This window comes from Sus scrofa, chromosome 6 (assembly GCF_054392235.1).
Source record: "Sus scrofa isolate SSC_HxYL_T2T_F1_AM1 chromosome 6, Sscrofa_HxYL_maternal_Yorkshire_Landrace_v2.0, whole genome shotgun sequence".
Classification (NCBI taxonomy): Eukaryota; Metazoa; Chordata; class Mammalia; order Artiodactyla; family Suidae; genus Sus; species Sus scrofa.
Window position 1 is genome coordinate 139,360,106 of NC_139388.1, and position 24,741 is coordinate 139,384,846.

The 24,741-nt window shown below is 38.1% G+C and overlaps 1 long non-coding RNA gene across 1 annotated transcript in view; it reads right to left on the reverse strand.

The window, feature by feature from the left end:
- Positions 1-3,230: 3,230 nt before the first annotated feature.
- The window catches only part of LOC106510698 (uncharacterized), an 88,348-nt gene continuing 66,837 nt past the window's right edge, over positions 3,231-24,741 (reverse strand). The window contains exons 2-3 of the long non-coding RNA XR_014805171.1: positions 15,604-15,712; positions 3,231-3,344 (exon numbers count right to left, since the gene is read on the reverse strand). This is a non-coding gene — a long non-coding RNA (uncharacterized LOC106510698). The remainder of the gene's footprint in view (positions 3,345-15,603; positions 15,713-24,741) is intronic.

A 24,741-nucleotide genomic window follows, 5' to 3' on the forward strand; every position in this document is an offset into this window, starting at 1 on the left:
ACACACACCACACACACATACACATTTTTAAAATGAGACAGTAAAACTTAACATTTGATGTCATAGTGTGATATTTTTCATCTTTTCTTCTGAATAACCTGGAAGCATTGTATAAATTATCTGTTTGTTTGGAGAGGTTCTTTGCCTCTCTGTAATATAAATACCAACAATAAGAAAAGTGTGTATTTCATTTGAAGATTTAACTCAACAAAATTATTTCTATCCTACATTAATAGCTTATCTATTTTGATTAATTTCCAAAATATACAAACACCTCACTCAGCTCAATATTTAAAAAAAACAACCCAATCAAAAAATTTCTATTTAGAAGATCTAAATAGAAATTTCTTCCAAGAAGACATACAGATGGCAAACAGCATGACTCATTATTAGAGAAATACAAATGAAAACTACAAATGCAAATCAAAGCAAAACTACAAATGCAAATCAAAACTACAAAACCTTACTCCAGTCAGAAAGACATCATCAAAAAGTCTACAAATAACAAATTCCAGAGACAGTGTGGAAAAAAGGGAACTCTCCTACGTTGTCAGTGTGACTATAAATTTGTCCAGGTACTAGAGAAAACACTATGGAGGCTTCTTAAAAAACCGAAAATAGAGTTTCATATAATCCAGTAATCCCATTCCTGAGCATATATCTGGAAAATACAAAAACTTTAATTCAAACATGTATCCCAGTGTTTACAGCAGCATTATTTATAGCAGCCAAGACATGGAAGCAACCTAAATGTCCATCAGCAGATGAATGGATAAAAAAGAGGTGGACTATAACTCAGCCATAAAAAAGCATGAAATATGCCATTTGCAACAACATGGATGGACCTAGAGATTATCGTAAAATAGAGAAAGATGAAAAATATCACATGATATCACTTGGATGTGAATCTTTAAAAATGCTATAAATGAGCTTATTTACAAAACAGAAATAGACTCAAAGACATAAAAAACAAACTATGGTTACTAAAGGGCAAAGGTGAGGAAGGAGGGATAAATTGGGGTTGAGGACTAATTGATACACACTACTATATATATAGAATGGATGAACAACAAGGACCTATCATATAGCACAGGGAACGCTACTCAATATCTTATAATAACCTATAATGGAAGAGAATCTGAAAAGGAATATATGTACACATACATATGTATAACTGAATCACTTTGCTGTACACCTGAAAAAAGCACAACACTGTAAATCAATTATACTTCAATAAAAATAATTAAATAACTAATTTTTAAAACTAGTTTATTCCTTTAATATTTTGTTCCTCTGTTGAGAATTCCTTCTATCCCTACAATACTAGAGGTGAACTTCTTAATCTTCTATCATTTTGCCTACGTATTTCATTCTTTTTTAAAATTATATGTACTGGACACTTACTGTAAACAAGGCATTCTTCTAGGTCCTAAGGATACATTCGTGATTAAAACTGACAAAATTCTCTGTTCATATAGAGCTGATATTCCAGAATATGTTATTACCATAAAATTAACTAGACAGAAATGATAGGTAGTAGAGAACTTAAAATTAAGAGTTATGATTAAGGATATCCCTCAGTGAACTAGCTATGGCCTAACCATCACTTTTGTCATCATAAGTATTTATCCTTAAGCTCTTTACAATTTCACCTGATATTTGTGCTCCTACCCTAATGTCTGCATCACAAAAATATCCCAAATAGATATTAGGACTAAAAACCACAGCCCTGACCGCTCTATGAATAGTAAATTCAACTCTCATTTCTACCCATGTAGCATACCATTCTTTCAGATGAAGGATTCCACCTCTGAAGCCTTAGGAGAAGTTAAATTATCATCATAAGATCACCAAATTCCCAAATAAGTGTCACCTTTACTGCACAAAGTTTGGGATGTCAAATTTGCTCAAACTGAATCTCCATAGACACAGATTTGGAATTACCTTTCCAGTGGGAAAACACAGCTTACCTGCAGCACTCAGCTTACAAAGAGGGAATTAAGCCGTTTGTGAAACATTGCATGTCAAGAGTTAAATAAGCCTAAAAATACACTTTTCCAAGTAACTACAAATTATTCCACAGGACAGAGCTTTAACAGTAATTCTCTTTTGCTTGAAATTTCTGGCCCAAGAGTGCTCTTATCACATGAGTCATAGACAAACATCCAGCAAATGGACTATTTTCTAGTCATATAGTGCAGCCACAGGAGGGAGGGCTGTGGGGTCGGTTCTGGATTAGAACACCACCTCGACCACTTTCTAGTGATGTGACATTGGCTGGGTCACTTTAACCTTGGTGAGATTTATAGGGCTATTATGAGAATCTAATGTACCAGATACTACCAGTTTCATCTCATTTAATCCTCACAGCAGTCCTGTAATAGCTCAATGAGAACACCATGTAATAATCTAACAGGTATTTTAGAGTTGAAGAAATAATTTAAACAAAATGTCTACCACAGTCCTCAGCACATAATAAACACTCTTCCACTCCTGTATGCATGTGCCTGAAGCCCCTTGTATGTGTACGCAGAATAAAATGTCTACAGCTGTTACTCACTTAATACTTGTCTTGGTCTTAATAAACTCTGCTCATCCTGTTTACACTCAGTTCTTGCATCACCAAGAGATGGTTATGGAGTGCATGACCCTAACTTTCTATCGCTTCAGACTAGCTGTCTCTTTCCTTTCACACGTCAAAAAACCCGAGAGGCATATTGTAAAGACTACAGATGAATGAGCTGAGTTACCTCACATTCCAGGAGATTCCATTCTTTTGGTGTCTCTTCAGAGAAAAAGAAGGGTCAACACGTAAGAGTGTCACTCCTTATAAAGAAAGATGGGTGGGCTTATCTTCCCTTGCCTTCTACCCTTTCAATGATTTTTATCATTGACTTGGTTGAAAGCATTAAGGAGGATCGTTGACTCTCTATACTAGTTTTTGGTTATGCAGAGGGGAAGTGCACACAGCAGTTTGGTTGGTCAGGAATTGAAGAAAAATCCCCAGAAAAGAGATAAAAGAATTCTCCCCTGGACAACAGGACTGGAGATTTCCTGAAAGGAGCTGGGAGAATGCTATGAAAACACCTCGGGTTATATAATTGCTGCTGTTCTTACCATTTTCTCTTCTATACAATCCTGAATTCTGAGTCACTGACTCACAACATCAACAAACGTGCTCACAGGAAAACCGTGGCAAATCGGAATGTTAGGACAACTGTCATCACCTACCTCGCTGGTTGGCTCTGAAGTTTAAATCCTTGGGACTCATCCCGTCCTGAGCGCCATGACCCATGGGGACCACCTCATGTTTTTCCTTTTTATGTTTCTGTTGGCTTTTTCTCCTGTAATTACAATAGTCATATGTTAGGTTGGATGGTTTCTCTGGCTATGTAAATCATATTTGTAGTCCATGTTTAAACTCCTTCTGTTTGGCAACTTATTCGTATACTAACAAACATTTCTTTTTCTGTAATGAGTTTTCTTAAGATTTATAAAGTTATTTTTTTTCTTAAGACATATATTAACTTCTAATTCATACATATAATGTGGATCCTCTATCCTTCTACTTAAAAATACTTGATTTCAGACTTGATAATAACATTTTTAAAGTGACTCCTCATTGACAGTTAGCAAGCTTCTGGCACATATTTTCAAGTTTTGACCTTCATTAAGCTGTCTAAATAGTTACCAAATATGTATTTATTGAAAGTCAAGAAACATCAAACTTACATATGTGTACAGAACTGCACTAAGTACTAATATATGATAATATGTTTGAGATTAAACTAAAGTAACTGCAGCAATGTCTATCCATGTATGATTAATATCAATAATAACAGAATTTCTTAATTCACTTACAAATGTAATTGAATACATGTAATAATTATTTCTTCCTTATATTAAGTTTTTAAACCCTTTAATAATCTAAGATCTTCTCTATTCCTGTAATATTTTAATTTAACTCTTTAATATTCTATCTTTGTGTCTAGGATACAAGTTAATTTGTTAACCAACAAAGCAAAATGTGAACTCAATCTTATTTTGTAAGTGGTGGCCCTACCTCCCACTTCCCTAAAATATATTGTAATTACTTGATAAGTACTTGTTTTCACCATGCAGTCATACTGTTTTCTTCAAGCAGCTGAGTAACTTGTTTTTATGTTTAACACTAAATGGTCTAACAGTTTATTACCAATATGAAGCTCAACCATAAAATTTACCCCATCTTCATGGCAGGGTCCAGTCTCTGGCAGAAGCAATAACCAAAATAGAACTTTATAACTTACAGAAATAGTTCTCCAAATAAATAGCCCTAGCTTGTTTTACTACCTAAGTTTTGTAATTTTCTCTCTAAAGCAAGAGCAGTTAATTACTCGATTCTCCGCAGTCTTTCATACAGACAAGGCCCAATTCCTCTAGCTGCATGACATGTACAGTGCTATTTACTGCTCACTTACCTGGGCACAGAGGGAAAATGTATGAGTTGATGTTGAAAAGCAATGAGTGCCTCATATCAAAAGATAATGCAAATACCATGTGACATTACATCATCAGAAATAAAGATTGTTTGACTGAATGCAGCAAATGGAAAAGGGAAATTGAGAAGTTGCCACGACATTTATTCCCACACCCTGGAGCCAAAGTCATGCTGGCCATCCTTTCTTATGCTTCTTTGTTCCAAATATTATATAAGACCCCACAAAGTTTCACAAATTTTGGTCTAGGTTGTCGGGGGGAATTCATCTTGCAACTCTGAGTAAGGCTTAGATTTTCATTCATGAAGTCTTCATTCTTAATGATTGGAAAAAAGAGAGCCATAAATTTCTTTATGTGTAAATCATGTTTTGTTTACTATGGCTTATATAAAGGAAACTAAAAAACCAAAATTCCATTCTGTTTATTATAAGAAGATTAAAGCACATGAATTGAATGATTGTAACAGGTGCCAACACCAGACTGATAGCAAGATTCTGGAAACTGAAGGACGTTTTTCCCATTGCGATGCTGATGGCCAAACAATGGCCAGAGTGTCTGTGATATTGTATGACATACAGGTCACTAGAATAACTTTATACTCAGTCTCAATACAGATGCAGAGAAACACTGATAAAACAGTAGATTCTCGATGCCCCAAGCTACGCCACCCAACCTCAGACATAAATATTTGTGGAACTTGTCATGATCTCACTTGTCTCCTGTCCAACAGAAGTAAAAAGGTGGGAAGAGGACCTTTGGAATCAAGACAAGGCAATGATACAAATATTTATTAGCTCTTTCTACACCTTCCTTGTTGGAACAAATATTCATATATGCACATTGATTGTTCTAAGGTACCAATCTTAATAAAGTTTCATTTCCTGAGTCCCACTCCAGCCTGATATCTTTCTGGATCATTCTCTCCTTAGACTTGATATGCAACCTTCTCAAGCTCCCTTCTCAGATTCTTTTATTTTTCCATGATGGAAGAGCTAAGGTAAGGAATGGGAAGTTGTCCAGAAACTCTTGAAATCTGCCTTTCCAAGAATCAGTTTGGGTTTTTGTTTGTATGTTTGTTTGTTGGGGGGGGGGGTGCACCTGCAGCATGTATGTAAGTTCCCAGGCTAGGAGTCAAATTGGAGCTGTAGGGCCCAGGCTACACCATAGCCACAGCAACATGGGCTCCAAGACGCATATGTGACCTACACCACAGCTCACGAAAACGCCAGATCCTTAACCCACTGAGCAAGGCCAGGGATCGAACACGCATCCTCAAGAATACTAGTTGGATTCGTTTCTACTGTGCCACAACAGGAACCCTCAGAATCACTTTGTTGACAGCGCTAAGAACCTCAGATACACCTGTACCTAAACCCATGTTGAAGTCATATAAAAATGTGTTAATTATTTTCATCATTTATCTTTCTAAATAACAGCTTAATCATGTTCAATAAAGTAAAGAATGATTATAGCAGTCAATTATATTTGGATTTGAGTCTTGGCTCAGACCCCTATTGATCATCAGCAAGTTGTTAAACCTCTACAAACCTCATTTTACTGTTTTGTAAATGGGTGGAATAATACCCATCTATTAAGAAAATTGGAAATAATATAACTTAGGCACCCAACACATAAAAGTACACAATAAATATGAACAATTATTCTTCTTAACTTGCTATGAAATTATTCCCAGAACCCTTATTCCTAAGCCATCACCCTGAGAACTTGCTTGGTCAAGCTACCCCCATTCTGTTTTTCCCCTTCATCTAATTTTTAAAAAGTCAGAGTGGTCCAGAGACAGAATGCCCCCCTTGGCCACTTCTTATGTTCTTGTTGGCAGACCTTTGCTTTACTGACTAACAAGTGCTCATTCCACTCCACTTCTAAAACCATCCGACAATGTCTTTCTCATTTCAGTTTCTGCCCCACTGCATTACCTCTAAAGCAAACTTTATAAACCAACTTTTCTTCTTCCACTTCTTCTTTTTTTTCCTTTCCCTTTCCCTCTAGAATAAGGGGAGAATGGGGTGGACTGGGATTTTGGTGTTAGTAGATACAAACTATTGCATATGGAGTGGATAAGCAATGACATTCTAGTGTGTACAACACAGGGAACTATATCTAATCATTTGTGATAGAACATGGTGGCAGATGATGTGAGAAAAAAATTTATAAATATATGAATGACCGCCACTTTTCTGTGCAGCAGAACTTGACAGAACATTGTAAATCAACTATAATAGGAAAAAAAATTATTTTTCAAAAAGAAAAAGGAAAAAAACTTTTAGGGGGGGGCTAAGCAAGGTAAACAGGAACACGGAGGCTGTGGGCACAAGGAGGTGTCTCAGCTGGAAAACTGGAGCCCAAGCAGGAGGAGGAGGACACTGACCTAAGGAAATGGTGACAGTGGTGGCCCAGTTTGGGGTGGCAGAGCTCTGAAATGGGTGAAAATAAAGTCCCAGCCAGGAGAAGGCCCAGAGTGGGTTGTCAAAGGCTGAGCAGGGTGAAGAAGGTATCCACACGGAGGTGTGGCCACGTGCAGGCTGTCAGCCCCATGAAGTAGGGAGAGTCTCTCTGTATGACAGCAATCAGTGTCACAGCCCAAGCAAGGTGAGACATCTGGTTTCAAAGCCTAAGCAAAGTAAACAGAAAACCAGCATGAGGGGGATTGGCAGCAGGAGATTGGTTATACACAGGAGAACTGAGCAAATAAATATACTGAGGATATTGGGAGCTAGATTTCTCACAGTTGGGGAAGGGAGTTACAAATATGAAAAGAAAGAAAAACTGGAATGAATCTTGGGGTATTAGCATTGGAGATATCTCTGTGAACTCAGGGTTTTGACATTTAAATAGAAATTTTAAAAATACAGATGTAAAAATATATATTTAGGAGTTCCATTGTGGCTCGGTGGAAATGAATCTGACTATTATCCATGAGGACACAGCTTTGACCCCTGGCCCCGCTCAGTAGGTTAAGGATCCAGCATTGCTGTGAACTGCAGTGTAGGTTGCAGACACAGCTCGGATCTGGCGTTGCTGTGGCTGTAGTGTAGGCTAGCGGCTATAGCTATGACTCGACCCCTAGCCTGGGAACCTCCATATGCCACAGGCACAGCCCTAAAAAGCAAAGTATATATACAAATATATATATATATATATATATATATATATATTTGTTTCTTCTCCTGGGAGACTTGAGTGGACAAAGCTCGGGAACATAAAATTATATATTATATATAATAGCAAATAAATAAAGAATATATAATATTATAATTATACATAACAAATAAATAAATCATATATAAATACAGTATTATATATTCCCCAGCTTTGTCCACTCAAGGGGTCTGGGAGCAGCAACATCACAATAGCAGCCATGAGTTTACCTAACACCACAATCCTGGCTTATAAACACCATTCTCTAATGACATGGATCAGAAGTCTTTGGAGAAATGAGTGTTTCCAGGACTGTGGCAGGGAAAATACAAATGAGCCCAGAATCTCTTCTTGTGCCGAAAGCACAGCTGTGTTCAAAGGATTAACGGGTTATGTCAAAAGGACACAGAAGGAGTTCCCGTCATGGCTCAGTGGAAATGAATCTGACAAGCCTCCATGAGGATGCAGGTTGATCCCTGACCTTGCTCAGTGGGTTAAGAATCCGGCATTGTCGTAAGCTGTGGTGTAGGTTGCAGATGCAGCTCAGATCCATCGTTGCTGTGGCTGTGGTGTAGGCCAGCAGCTGCAACTCCAATTCAGCTCCTAGCCTGGGCACCTCCACATGCCGCAGATGCAGCCCCTAAAAAAAACAAAAACAAAAATAACAAAAAAAAGGACACAGCAACCAGCTTGAAGATTATTCCCCCATCAAATGAGGGGATCACTTAAGATGAGAATAAATAATGATAGAAATAGATTATAATTTTTAAATAAAATAGGAATTCATAAGTCCACAGTGAGAGAGAGAGAGGGAGATAGATTAGACAGATAGATAGATAGTGGGAGGGAGGTGGAAGGGAAAAAGAAAAAGAAATAGTTTGTTAAGGAATAGGATGTCTAGCTACTCTCAAAGGACCACTTTACAAAATATTAATTACAAAGAGTAATTACAAAGGTAAACTGGCAGACACCACCTTAATCAAAGGATCAAAGATCATTAAGTGATTGATAAGCACGTCATCAGTAATGGGAAAAACAGAAATCCTGATGGAGACAATGAGATGAGCCTAGCACCACTTTTGTGATATTCCTGCCAAGGACACATAAGCTGAATCTTATCAATAGAAAACAAGAAAAACATTCCTCAGTGTGTTACTTTGTACAAAATAACTGCCCCATAATTCTCAAGGTCATGAAAGTCAAAAAAAAAAAAAGAGTGGGAAAAGGGGAAAACTAAAGAGGCATCTAAGACAACTGAGTGATTTTGACTTGGATGATCCTGCTACAAAGGGCACTTTCAAGATAATTCACAAAGCTCACGTGGTGTTTGAGGGTTAGAGGGTAGTGATGTGTCAGTATTAATTTCCTACCCTTGATGGTTTCACTGTGATTCATTAGGAGAATGTTGGCAGCGGTGGGAAATACACTAAAGTATCCAGGGGTGAGGGGCAACTTGTTCTCAAATAATTGAGGAAAAAAACTCTTTGTACTCTTTTTGCAATTTCTCTATAAATTTGAGATTACTTCAAAGTAAAATATATTTTCATAAGTAAACACACTGATATAAATGCACCGAAGTACAAAAACGTTCAACACATCAGAAAAAGAGAGAAGCCAAGCTCTCAAAACACATCAATAGTTTCTGCAAGCTACCTGACAAGTTTTATGCGAAGATTTGTAAAATAAAATCTGCTTTATTGTTCACTGAATGGCCATTTCTTTTCTGGCTGTCTGGCTGCCACCACCAAGGCTTGATCTTGTCCCTGCTTTTCAAGTGAGGTGCACAGAGTAGACACTGGAGCACAAGAGGGACTCTGTCTAGAGAAGAGCTCAGTAAGCTCCTGAGACAACTTGGAATGCTGAAACTCATCAGGGCAGCTCCCGTCTTTGTTTACCTACTGGCCTGGGAAACCCTCCACGCCATCACGATCTCATATCCAAGCTAATTTTTTAAAACCAAAACTGGCATTCCATAGGTCAATTTTAGTGCCAGAGAACCCGTCACACATGCGGTTTTGAGACTGTGCCATTAAAGAAATGGCAGGTACCCTAAACCAATGTGGCTGACAAGTTGATGGCAGGAAGTACATAGCCTAAGGAGGTATATAATGGTTGGCATGGTGACATTATTTATAAAGTGCAAAATCCTAGAGTGTAAAACAAAAAATTCCTGGGCTTAATGTCTCCAGGGTTTAATCATTTGAGAGTTGTCATATGGCAGAGTGTTCTAAATTAATCTAATTCATAATCTGATATAAAATGTATTTCTCAAACATAAGCTAGGTTTGGACCACCCCAAATGTGAATCTACTGTTGGTAACCACACAGATGGATTCATATCTTTAAATCAACAAGCTCCCTGTTCCAGCAGGGAGTTCATAACACAAACGAGGTAAAGGCAACCTCAGTCATTTTCCAAATTAATTATATATTTCCTATTGTGGTCTGCATCCTATTATATTCCCCCACACCAGGGGATGTATCTATTTTATCCTTACTTAAATGGTATCCGTATACTTACGCTGGTTTGTTTTTTTTCCGCCCTTAGCAGCATATTAAATTATAATTATTTCTCATGTCAAGGAATATTTTTCTGAACCCGGCTACATAAAATTCTCCTAAATAGATGTACCTATTTTTTGGAAGCTTGTTAGTTGCCATATTGTTGACAAAAGTTGACACTTTTTATCTGAATCTCTGATTGTTTCCTTGGCATAATCCCCTAAATGTGAACTGTTGAGCCAGTACGTGTACACACATTAGGCTTTGATAGTATGAACAAACTGCCCTCCAAAAAGGTCCTCCCCTGAGCTGCTTCCCCTGTCCCCCCTTCCCAGCAACTGAGTATTATCACATTTCAGTGATAGGAGTTGAATTTTGTTTGTTTGTTTGTTTGTTTTGTTTTTTTTTATGTGTGTGTGTTGCTGTTGTTGTTTGTTTGTTTGTTTGTTTGTTTGTTTTTGCATTGCTGTGGCTGTGGTGTAGGCCAGCAGCTACAGCTTTTATTTTATTTTATTTTTTTGGCTTTTTGCCATTTCTTGGGCCGTTCCCGCAGCATATGGAGATTCCCAGGCTAGGGATCTAATTGGAGCTGTAGCCGCCAGCCTATGCCAGAGCCACAGCAACACGGGATCCAAGCCGGATCGGCAACCTACGCCACAGCTCACGGCAACGCCGGATCGTTAACCCACTGAGCAAGGGCAGAGATCGAACCCTCAACCTCATGGTTCCTAGTCGGATTCGTTAACCACTGAGCCACGACGGGAACTCCGGAGTTGAATTATTAAAAAATTAAATAACTTTACCTAATTGAGTAGAGCACTCCTTGGGGGGAAAAAAAAAAAAATATATATATATATATATATTATATATTGCTTCAAGAGTTAACATCTTTTGAGCGCCAGGGGGGTTTTGGTTGTTTTTCAGAGAACACTATGGCCTTAAAAGGCTGGTTATCTGCTAATCTCAAAGTGAACAACTTTCTGGATCCTACCACCCCTCATAGAGCTGTCTGACTAAAGTAAATTGCCCCAAAAGCAAAGCACTGTTTGCTTCCTTGGATTGCTTTCTGAGTTCTACACCAGTCACTTCAAGTGTTGTAACTCATTTCTTTTTGCCAAAATCAGCTCACTCACCAACTGTTTTTAATTAGCTATGGTTAGGATGGCGTTGGCATTTTCTCCCCCTCCCGCTTTTAGAATACAAATTTCCAAAATAATTACCTATTAGGCTTGAAGTCTTAGGTTTTTGCTAACCCTGAGGGAGGAGTGTTTTGTTTTGTTTTGTGGGGTTTTTTTGTTTTTGATTGGGTTTTCTTGTTTTTTGGGGGGGGTTGGGTTTTTTTTTTTTTTTTTTTTTTTTTGGTTCGTGCTTGTTTTGGAAAGTTTGTAAAGCCATTTAGTTCTTTCCGCGGATCAGATAGCCAAATAAACATAGGTGCCATTTTTGACAGCACAGTTATTAAAATACTATACATTCTTTGGGTTATTCTACTGGGTTTTGGCTTTTTTAAGTACTATGGAAAACATAAGATTATTGATTCATTCACATTATTATAAAAATCAAGGTGAAAAGACACAAGATAACAATTGGGTTTAGCTAAATGGATCCATTTAGAGAAAAGTGCCCTTAAACGTGCACAAGCAGACATCTAACTTATTTGCTTGGTTTTTCAAAATTAACCTTTCCTGGAGTTCCCACTGTGGCACAGCAAGTTAACTATCCAGCACTGCCACAGCCAAGTGACCTTAGGGTGTAGGTCACAGGTGCAGCTCAGATTCAGTTCCTGGCCTGGGAACTTCCATGCACCACGGGTGCGGCTGAAAAAGAAAAAAAAAATTTAACTTTTCTCATACTGGCAAAAAGTAGAATTTCCCTCCTCACTATCCCATTGTTTTTTATTTGAAATATGTTTTATTGTACAGGGTAATGTAGTATAAAGAAAGACACTGTAAATGCAATGAAGGAGAAATCCATAATTACGATTGTGTACTCCTTTTAATTTTAATGTGTGTTTTGGTATAAGCGAAGTCTCATCCTAATGTTGCATAAAAAGTTATTTTTGCATTTACATTTCCTTGCTCTTACACAAGATCCATTTGGGATAAGGCAGATGGAATCAGAATTTTGCATTAATGAACCAGGAAGAATGATGCCTCATAAACAGTTAGGCACCATGAATGTCAGGTGCTATTACGTGTTCCGAATTACATCTGCACCATCGTTTGGCCTAGTTATACAAGGGAAAAATAACCAAACAATTGTATTTCTTGAGAACTGGACTGAGCAACAAAGTTAAATCAGGAAATGAACTCCACAGTTTATGAGGCTCCTCAGGATTCAGCTTGACTCTGCAATAGCTCAAAAAAAAATTTAATTTCAGTTTCAAAATGGAGCTTTTGTTTTGCACATATCCTCTGTGTGTGTGTGTGTGTGTGTGTGTGGTGTGTGTGTGTGAGATCTGGAGTTAGTTCCCTCATCAGACTTTCTTGAGAAGGGATGTGGATAATCTTTTTACTGGAGCAAATAATTCTGAAACTTTAGGGAGAACAAGTTATTTGCTACTTGGGCTGAACGCACTGATAATTGAGCTCCTCTCTGCACATTGGGGGGACCAGCTCCTTCATGAGTTGTGCCCACAAAACTCAGGCCAAGCTCTGGGCACAACAGACAAACAGGATTGCAGGGTGTGGAGTCAAAGAGTCCTGGGCTCTAAACCTGTTTCTGCTACTTGCTGGCTGTGTGGGCAAAGTCATTTGGCTTTCATGCCTCAGTTTTCTCATCTGTAAAATGGGAAAAATAGCAATACTTGCTTGACAGAGTGGTTATGAAGATCAAGAAATATAATGCATACAGAGAGCACTTTGCAAGGTTTAGAACATTAGGCACTATAATATTAGCTATTTTTATCTTTTTTTTTATTTTACTATCTATAGGCCAGAAAACTTAAAAACCCAATTTTTTTTCAATTTATTCAAAATTTAAGCTCATTGAAATGTTTCCAATTTTATCATTTCTTTTCCTTTGGCTACTCAAAAATAGCCAGTTTTAAAAATTACAGCATTTTCCAGACATATTAAGATATAAATATGAGATTTTCTTACATATGCATTATTTCACATTTTAAAAAATTTTCAAAATTTTTTTTAAAAATGGCAAAATCAAATGTTCCCATGGAAAGACTCAGAATAACTTTAAAATGCAAGTATTTAAAAATTTTTTGAAAATAAAATAGTGTTTGCTCTCCAAGATAAAAAGTTTTTGAAAACTTTAAAAATTACCCATGTGGTGGACTTGGAGAATAGATAGACATGTGGTTGACAAGGGGGAGGGGGAGCGAGTGGAGTGAATTGGGAGTTTGGGGTTAATATATGCAAATTACTGCTTTTGGAATGGATTAGCAATGAGATCCTGCTGTGTATCACTGATAACTATGTCTAGACACTTATGATGAAGCATGATAATGGGAGAAAAAAGAATGTATACATGTATGTGTAACTGGGTCACCATGCTGTACAGTAGAAAAAAAATAATAATGTATTGGGGAAATCTAAAAAACTGGTAAAAAAAAAATTATCCATGTGGGAGGAGAGAAAGATATTTTAAGGGAGGTATATTTTTCCACTTTAAAAACTAATTTGTCTATTTAACAAAATTTCATTCATTAAGCATCATTAGGAAGTTCCCGTTGTGGTACAGCGGAAACAAACCCAACCGATATCCATGAGGATGCAGGTTGGATCCCTGGCCTAGCTCAGCAGGTAGGGGATCTGGCATTGCCATGAGCTGTGATGTGGGTCACAGATTCAGCTCGGATCCTGCATTGCTGTGACTGTGATGTAGGCCGGCAGCTGCAGCTCCGATTTGACCCCTGGCCTGGGAAATTCCATTTGCCTGGGGTGAGGCGCTAAAAAAAAAAAAAAAAAAAAAAAAAAAAAAAAAAAAAAAGCATTACTAAGTACGTACTACACACCAAGTATCTACTAAGTTGGTATTAAACACCTGCTTCAAGTACCTGTGCTTAGCATTAGCAGTGAGCAGATGGAAGAAGTTTCTGGCTTCCTCACAGAGCTCACTGACACTGTTCAGCTCATGCTGCTCACAGTTCCAGCAAAAATGATGGGCAGGTCCTAGGATTGATCTTTTTAAACATATACTTCTTTAAGGGAGTTCCCGTTGTGGCTCAGTGGTAACAAACCCAACTAGTGTCCATGAAGATGTGGGTTCGATCCCTGGCCTCGCTCAGTGGGTTAAGGATCTGGCATTGCCTGAGCTGTGGTACAGGTTGCAGATGCAGCTCAGATCTTGTGTTGCTGTGGCTGTAGCATAGACCAGCCGCTGCAGCTCTGATTTGATCCCTAGCCTGGGAACTTCCATATGCCGTGGGTGCAGCCCTAAAAATCAAAAAACAAAAAACACATACCTGTTTTAAAAATGAATAAATACAACATCTGGGTTCTATTTACAACTCAATTTTTCCTGGAGTTTTTCCTCCTGACTCAGAACCACAATTTCTAAAGTCTGTGAGGGGTATTGATTTAGCCTTAACTCATACTTATTAAAAAAAAATCCAATGGCTGACAAAGTAAATTATATTTTTAATTTTGCTTTCAGCTACATTTGTTTTTTTTTAGAATCACATAAACTACCCCACAGGATAGTTTTGAAGATTAAATGCCACAGTGCTTATACAGGACCTCGTAGAGAGTAAGAATGCAATCGATATCATTCTCTCTGGTCTAAATCTGCATGTGCTAATATAATAATTCTGAAAGGGCTGTATTCATTTTGGTATTTCACAGGCGAGGAGACTGAGGTTCCAGGAGTGAAATAATCTGGCCAAATCTACAAGGTTAGTAAGTGGCAGAACCAGGATTCAAACCTAGACTTGTCTTATTCCAAAGTCTTTCCATTTGCCTCTATTAGGAGACTTTTCTGAATAAAATTGAATTTGTAAAGTTGTTTTTCAAACTCTTCTTTCTTCTTGAGTCCAGAATTCCTAGAGACTCCAAAGAGGTGCCTGGGATTTACTAACCACTATTCCAACAAAACTATACAAAAAAAAAAAAAATCTGTGGTTCGATTTTTAATAATTTCCCCACATTGAATAATTTCCCCATATTGAAAAAATCTGAAGGGTGATTTAGAATGACAGAAGCTTCACCTGAAAGCTTAAGGCCTGGACTGATAATATACAGTTTCTTTCTCTCTCCCACTTTATCTCTTACATAACAGAAACCAAAGAACAAAACATGGGACTGTCATGTAGAGATTCCCTTTCTAAGCATCAGCACACCCCCATATGGTGACACCTGCACTCCTACCTCACGGTTGAAAAACCAAGGCAACTTTGGAAACAAGACCAACACTGAATGACAAACAAATGGAGAGTACAAAAGATCCATTACATAAAAATAGGAATATAGCGGTGGCCAAAATTGCCACCAGCTTACTGATCCACGTCACCTTCTAGACCGACGAGGTAATTCTGCAGGGGAAACATGGATGGTTCAGATGTCGGTTACCCATCGGGAAGTCGGAAGGAGAGATGAAGACGCAAGCTGAGCAGTTACCCCTGAAATAAAGAGAAGCCTGTTCTTAGGGCGGGCAAGGACTCTCCATGAATAACAAAATGAACAAGACATGAAGTACTTTGTTTAAGGCAGAAGCTAAAATTCAATGATTTAATTGGGAATCTATAATTTTCTTAAACTGCACAGTGGTAATTTTAGTGTCCAATATTCATTTCAATACTCTGAAATCCCTGCTGATTTCTCACTGACTTTCTGATGTAAGCAATTTCTTGAGATACTTCCCATTATTCACCAATGGTATATATTTTATTCAATCTCTTACCTAACTGCAGAATCAACCCTATCTTTAATCTGCTCAGGCCTCGGGAATCATAGCAGAATGAGGAGGAATACCCCCAGAGCTCTTTTGCCTGGTCATTCCATCCAACCGCAACCTCAAGCACAGCTGACTGAGCCAAACACATATCAATACAAATAAAACATTGCAAGAGACTTGGCAGGTCTCTGCATGTTGTCTGAACATTTTCCACTGACCAATGCCAGCTCCGCCACCACTTAGCTACTCCTATTCTACTTGTAATCAAAACTCCCACATCTGGAAAGAATAATCATAATTTTTAACATGTTAGTCCTTAGAGGGCTCATGAGAGTAGAGAAAATAAGAAGCCCCCCCCCAAGGATGTCCAAGTCATTTAGAAAGTTAAGTTGTAAAAAAAATGAGTCTTTCTTTGCCTTACATTTATAGTTAAATGTAGTTTTAACTCTTTGTAGTTAAAGAAGAAGACCAAAATTAAATACACATGGGGCACTGTCTTTTACTGGAAGAATGTCTTGTCGATCTTATAGACTCTACTGGCACTAGCAGTGGTAGCAAGAGTATTCTCCCAGTAAACTCTTTAAATGTTACCTTTAGGATAATGTCATTCTTGCTGGTCAAATCCTTTGAAATCTTGATGACTATGGATCATGCAGCTTTCATACTGGGAAGTAGCAAAAAGCAACAGGAAGAACAAAGACAGGCCTGAGTTTCTATCCCAGCTCTGCTTTGTTCCCCCAGGCCAATTATGGAATTTTCAGGGCCAAGGTTCCCTCATCTACAACAGAGGTTCCAATGGAAATAACCTTGCAACTTCAAGAAAATTAAATGGAACAGTCCACAATCCAGCATAGTGCCTGAGACTTAATAGAGGTTGGTTGCAATAAAATTGAGTGAAAAATCAACATGATCTGAACAATCCATATTTCCCCTGCAGAATTACCTTGTCAGTCTAGAAGCTGACATGGATTAGTAAAGCTGGTGGCAATTTTGACCATGATTATATTCCTTTTTTTTTTTTTTTTTTTTTTTTGTCTTTTGTCTTTTTAGGGCTGCATCCACAGCATATGGAAGTTCCCAACCTAGGGGTTGAATCAGAGCTGTAGCTGCTGGCCTACGCCACAGCCATAGCAACGTGGGATCTGAGCTGTGTCTGCAACCTACACCACAGCTCATAGCAACGCCAGATCCTTAACCCACTGAGTGAGGCCAGGGACCAAACCCGCATCTTCATGGATACTAGTCGGGTTTGTTAACCACTGAGCCACAACGGGAACTCCATATTCCCATTTTTAAGTAAAGGATCTTTCGTACTTTCCATTTGTTTGTCACCCAATTTTAGCCTCCTAAAACACTCAAAAAAATAATAATAATGAAAAGGACTGTGGTATGATGGTTCAAAATTAATACACAAGCATACAAAGAATTGCCCCAATCTGGATAGGAAATACTCACTAAATATAGGAAACTCACTCTAAAGTAAGGATGTCAAAAGACTCAGATGCAGCCCTAAATTGATCTCTGCTAGAGAGTGATAACTGAGTTCCACAGGGGTCAAGCCCATCCAATGTCTCCCGTTACCTTCTTTGGGCCCGAAATCTCATTCCCTGGGAAAGCATATTCCCCAGTTTTGAGAACAGGGCCACAGACACTGCTCCAAGAGCAGCGGCAGAGGTGGAGATACTGACGTACAGTAGCCCCGGGAACAAGGCAGGAAAAACAGGGCAGCAGCAATAGCAGAAGCCAGAACTCACAGCCGGGAGTGCTCAGAACTTGTAGGCTAGAGACAGAGACACCAGTAATACATGACTACCCATGCTCTTGGTCAACTTGCAAACAAAGACTACAGACAGGAATTCTATTCTATTCAGTCAGTATTTATCCAGTCCCGTAAAGAAGCATGGCTTGGGGTCCACTTCTAACAGGGCTAGAATTTTATTGAAAGGAAAATAATTCTATGGAATTTTGGGTGTAGACAGATAGCAAAATGGATGTGAATGGACAGAGCCAAGAATATAAACAATCCTGACGCTGGTGCTTTCTTAATTATTTTGAAACAAGAACATCACAGAGCCTAGCTTCAGATTCCTTAGCTGTGAATCGAATACAATTCTACTTGCCATAAATGCTCCATAGGTAGTTCTAAATTTGTAATGAGATTATGTACTCATAAGTTCTTGGAAAGGAAGGATATGATTTTGTTCTTGTTCTGGGAAACAAAAGCAATTGGCTAGGACATCAGATGGAGGAAGCTTCAGCATTGGCGGTAATTTGAGTTTACTATACATCCAGTTCAGATCCCTCAAAGACCCTATCATCAAGCCCAGGAGATTAACATAGAAATAACCATAATAAATTATGCAGTAGATGAGCAGACAAATTGCTACAGAAACACAGTGAGCTATGCTGGAGAGGCCACTGAAGACATGACATACAAGTAGGAGTTTGCCAACAGAATGAGTGTGGAGGATGTATGGGTGCAGCTCAGAGGGGTGGGATCCACCAGGTAAGAGGGACCATATGAGCAAAGGCAGAGAGGCATGAAAGCACATGACGTGTTTGGGGATCAACAGTATTCTTGTTTGGCCACAGCCTAAGACACATGAGAGGGAATAAAAACTGGAAAATTCATCTAGGATCAGAGTGCAAAGCTATACTGAGGAATCTGACCTTTTTTCATTAGGCAACAAGAACGTCACTCAAGGTTGTTAAGCAAGGAGAGTGACATAATTGGATTCCTGTTTCAGAGCGCTTACCCCAGCAGCAGTAAGCAAAACAAATTGGAGACAATTACAGCGGGCCTTCTATTTATTGCCAAATACGTATCCCTTAAGTGCTTTGCTACAGGAGGCCAGGAAGAGGGGTGTCTTGTTCATCTCATTGGAGACACAGGGCCTAACATGGTGCTTGGCTTACGGCTAGGATTCATAAATATTTGTTGAACTAATTCATCACTATTGGAATGACTGTGGAGATTTTATACAGATGTACTTTAACCTTATTTAACCCTCAATGCTGAAATTTGCGACGCTCTTTTCACATATTTATATCCTGGTCATCTTTGTATTCCCAACACTTGGCTCATTCTCTAGCATACAATAGGAGCTCAATAAATCCTCGGGAATTGGATTGAACACGAGTACATTCACAAGACCTGCCCAGTGGACATGGGGAACGTGAGTACTGTTGACCTTCAGCAAAATGAAGGTGTCCAAATTATGACGGACATATTTCACTTTGACCTGAATTTGCAAAACAGCTAGGTCCACTCTTTAATTAGCCACCCTCCAAAAACCATATATATGTTTTTACTGGGATGTGTATTATGAAGTACAAAAATGTGACAAATCAGCTAACCAGACGATAGCAGAAGCCCATTGTTGACCCAAGTGGACTTCAAAGAGTGAATGAGCACAGTGCCCTAATTTCCAAATTGTGGTGAAAACATTAAATTCAAAGGGGAAAAAATCAGTGAGCCTATGAAAATAATTATTACCAATATTTGTTGCTATTTTTGTAATTATAAAAAAAAATCCTAACAGTAATTTCACATAGATTAAGCCAAGGTTTGTTCAATACAAGTCAACCATGTTTTCTGAATAACTCTTCTTGATAATGTATCAAAAAAAGCTCAAAGATGAGAAAAAAGATAGACACTGGTCTTTCTTGCTGTATGTGTTAAATACAATTGACTACGTTAAGAAACTTATTACTATTCAATTCTAAAATTTATGAGCAATGTTAGGTAGATTAAGCTGCCAAAGCAAATTTTATTTGTGGTAAAAATATTTTAAACTTTTCAAAAATTTAATAGAATTTTTATGTATGCTAATAGAAATTTTATGTATGCTACACAGGACTAAATCCAATGCCAAAAATTTGAACAGGCCATCAAACCAGTTATTCACCATTATATAGAATAATGAAACCTAATATTTTTGCTGAGTTCAGTCAAATTTATTTCCTTGCGTGAAAATTTATTTCCTTGCGTGAAAATAACCATATTGTGGGAGAGACGTGTAAATGATAATAATTAAGACTCAGTGAATACTAAAATGAGATGCCCCAGAAGGCAACTGACTTGGCAAACAAATAAGATAATTTATAAACAAATAGAGCTTAGTGTTCCAAGAGTTGCTGATGGAACAAAGAACAGCCCATTAGAAAAAAATATACATATAAACACAATGCTAGGGAAAGAGGACTTTGGTTGGTTACGAGAAATATTTCCAACATTCAGGAAGAAACATGTTAAATATGAGAAAATAAGAGCAGAAAAATAGCATACAAGTCCCATGGAACAAAAGGAAAGTAAAAAAAAACATAGCTGAAAGGGATCTCCCCCTCTGCCTTAGTCTGCTCAGGTTGCTTAACAAAAATACCTTAGACCAAGTGGTTTAAACAGCAGACATTTATTTTTCACATTTCTAAGGCATGGGAAGTCAAAGATCAGGATGCAGGCAGATGCAGTGTCTGGCAAGGGCCTTTCTCTTGACTTGTAGATGGCAGCCTTCTAGCAATGCACTCACATGGTCTTTCCTCAGTGCCCACACAGAAGGAGCAAGCTCACACTCTCTTCCTGTTCTTCTAAGGCCACCAATCTCCTCAGGACAGTCCCACACCCACCACCTAATCTAAGCCTAATTACCTCTCAAAGGTCCCACCTCTAAATACCACCATATTGAAAAGCAAAGCTTCAATATTTAAATTCTGAGAAGACACATTCAGTCCATAACACCCATAAATCCCTCAATTTCACCAGAAGCAATTCTTTCTGTCAGGTTAAGTTCCAGTGCCTTCTAGAGGTCCAGTGTCTAGAGGTGCTATAAGAAATGTTATTCCTGGAGGGGATAATAACCTACCTAGAAGAGGCTGGAGCCTATATTTGAGAACACAGTACTGATATTAGGAACCCAGGAATGAAATGCTAACAGGCACAAAAAAGAGGACTTAGTATCACAATGAACTGACTTTCCATCATCTACACAGATAAATCATAAAGACAACATATACCAAAAATATTCTAGCCAGTTCCTAACAACCATTTTAGGAATCTGCAATATGGCCTATATTCTTACTAAGTACTTACATACCCATTAAGAATTGCTTCTCTGTAGCTACCTAAATGTCCATCAGCATTCAAATGGATTAAGAAGATGTGCTACATATATATACAATGGAATACTACTCAGCCATAAAAAGAATGAAATCATGTCATTTGCAGCAAGATGGATGCAACTAGATTCTCATACTATGCAAAGTAAGCCAGAAAGAGAAGGACAAATAGCATCTATCACTTAAATGTGGAATCTAAAAGATGGCACCAAGGGACCTATCTGCAAAACAGAAACAGACTCACAGACATAGGTAACAGACTTGTTTTTGCCAAGGGGGAGAGGAAGGGAGTGGGATGGACTGGGAGTTTGGGGTTGGTAGATGCAAACTACTACATTTAGAGTGGATAAGCAATGAGGTCCTACTGTACAGCACAGGGAACCATATCCAGTCTCTTGGGATAGAACATGATGGAAGCTAACATAAGAAAAGAAATGTGTGTGTGTGTGTGTGTGTGTGTGTGTGTGTGTGACTGGGTCACCTTGCTTTACAGCAGAAATCAGAACATTGTGAATCAACTATACCTAAAAAACAAACAACAACAAAAAAGAATTGCTTCTTTGTTTGCTCTAGTCTTATGGGTCCCAGGGACACAAGCCCTACAGGCTTTCAGAGTGAAGTGTTTTGGGAGCCCATTCCACCCTTTCAGTTGGGGCTCTGGATGTGGAGTCCAAACCCTTCACTCCTCAGAGAGAAGCTGGAAGTCGGAGTTCCCTCCCAATGATATAGTGCTCTGCTGGTAGTGGGGCTCCTGGCAGGCGTGTGTCTTAACCTTTCCCACGTGTTCCTCTATGGGTATTTTCTCAGTTGTCAGCTGTAGCAGTCCCGCAGCTCATTTCTGGGTCTTTTTCAGAAGAAACTGCTCCAAGCGTAGCCGTGCATTCAGTGTGTTAGAAGGAAGAGCGGAGCTCGGGAGCCTCCTGTGTTGTCATCTTGAATGACTCTTTGTGAACTCCAGCATGACACTCTTCACAGAATCAGATAGTTTACCAATTAAAAGTAAAAATTGGTTTCCGCAGCAAAACATTTTTCATATACTTGGATTTTTTCTGGTAATATGGCATGATGTACTCTTTTTTTTAATTGTATTGAAAATTGAAAAATATAAAAATATTTTAAATGTAGAAAGAACATCCATCCATAGTACCTGATCAAAGATAACTAGAATTAATATTTTGATGTGCTTCTTTTGATTTCTTCCATATTTATATTTTAAATATAAATGAGTCCAGATTTTTCTGAATCCAAAGTCAATTAATACTGCAGTGAACATGCATAAAGCTTTTATTTTTCTCTTTGTTTGCTCTTTAAATATTATTTCCTTGGGATATATTTCCAAGAGACAGAATATGGAGCCAAAAGTGAGCCACAGAGAAAAGAATGGGTCAAAACATGATGTGTATTAACAATTTATCTTTCAAAAGTGCAAGCAATTGCCTCTTTCACTCCCTCCTTAAATGTTAGAATATCATCACTCTTCACGCTTTATGAATTTAATAGGAAAATAAAGCTTCATTCTTGTCTTAGTTTTTATTTATTTGATTATTTGCTATACCAAAGATTATTCCACATGTTTATTGGTCATTCACGTTTCTTCTTTTAAGGAGCTTTTTCTGTTCATGCTCTTTAACTATCCACTGCTGAGATCTCAGAACTTCTACCATAAATTTCTATATACCCTGTATATATTAACAGCAATACTACTTATCAAAACCGTTATAAATATATTCCTATTTTATTTATTTTAAAATGTTTATTATTTTCTTAAAGTACATAAAGATATTTTAAATATTTGTGTATTCAGATCTGTAAAACTTCCCATTTTCTAGCATAACATATTTCAAAAAAGAAACCTGGAGTTCCCGTCGTGGCACAGCGGTTAACGAATCCGACTAGGAACCATGAGGTTGCGGGTTTGGTCCCTGCCCCTGCTCAGTGGGTTAACGATCCGGGGTTGCCGTGAGCTGTGGTGAAGGTTGCAGACGCGGCTCAGATCCAGCATTGCTGTGGCTCTGGCGTAGACCGGTGGCTACAGCTCCAATTGGACCCCTAGCCTGGGAACCTCCATATGCCGCGGGAGCGGCCCAAGAAATAGCAAAAAAAAAAAGACAAAAAAAAAAAAAAAAAAAAGAAAGAAAGAAAGAAAGAAAGAAAGAAACCTTACCCCCACCTCATTTGGGGTAAAAAAAATAAAAGCATGGTCTTGACATATGTAATGCAAGATCTTGTTTTCTTTGACTAGGAAAGAGTAATAAATCCTAAGCTATGACCTCTGCAGGATGAGGTTCAACTAGAAGAGTCCAAAGCCTGGGATAGAATAACAGCCATCTTCCCAGATCAGTCAAAACCAGAGAAAAATGCATGTCTAGCACTTTCCAAATCTAAGAATCTCACCACTATTTTTTCTGGGAAATCTTGCCTGTCCAAAAGACCACAAACCACTTCTAGGCCTTCCCAATAGTAGGGAAATTATGCCAACCAAGCTTTGAAATTCATAGTACATAAATACAAGATAATATTCACAGTAGGACGACCACATACCACTATCAATATGCTTACTCAATTGATTACCAGGAAGAAGACAAAGCTTTTCTAGAGATAAGGCCATGGTATTTTTCCATCTGAAATATTTTTCTGCCTTCTCACCTTTTACCTCCTCTTAGGTAAATCATTCAACATCCAGATCATTGCCCCATCTTCTGTCAAATTTGCCATGATTACTCTGTTAAGTATAAGCTCCTTCTTCTGAAAGCTTTATTGTGTATCCCCCTTAAGTGGTTCTATCATAGAACCTTATTTTATAGTTTTTTCTACACTTGGTTTAACCCCTCCTTCTTATCACAGACACTGTTACCATCATCGCCGTCTTCATCAATACTAGACTGCAGCAATGACGTCTTCCAAGCTTTTATCGTCCTTGAACATAGTAAATACTCACAAAATATTTTCAGTTTATGTGAACAAATAAATCTTTTTAATGCACAGTTTCCTTTGCTACTCCCTCAAACATCTAAAATAGAAAATATAAAGGTAGCAAACAGCAAAACAATTTCCTTTAAGACAAATAGTTCTCTTGGTAATTTTCTGTGGCCACAGTCGCTGTTAAGTTACTATGAATCATAAAAGGATTCAGGGACTGATTTTTCCTCTAGTCCTATATCTGCTTGAGGACTATACTCCACTGTACTGTGGTGCATGAATATAGAAGGCAAAACTTCTAAAGACGTGAGAGCTGTATAACAGACACATAGGTGAAAACAATTCACTTAGCTTATGAGATAATGTTCGAAGTGAAGCATGCATGTTTTTCAACTCTTCCCTGATCTGTAATCCTGCTTGTCATCAACCTTCCTTAAGCTTTGAATTGAAGCTAGGTCACTCTTTGGTCCAATATCTCAATCACACTTTGGTTCAGCTTTCCTGGAGAAGCAGAGTTCTCGTCTGATTCTGGCCAGATCCCCCTTCATGATTTTAGGTTCTAAACTTCTAGAAGTCAACAGAACTTTAATTCTCCTTAACACTTCCTGAAAAGATTCTCTATTTTATGACCCTATGACCCCACTCAGCTTACCTATTTATTTTTCTTTGAATAAACATTTATTGAGCATCTGCAACATGCTCAGTCCTGGAGAAACAATG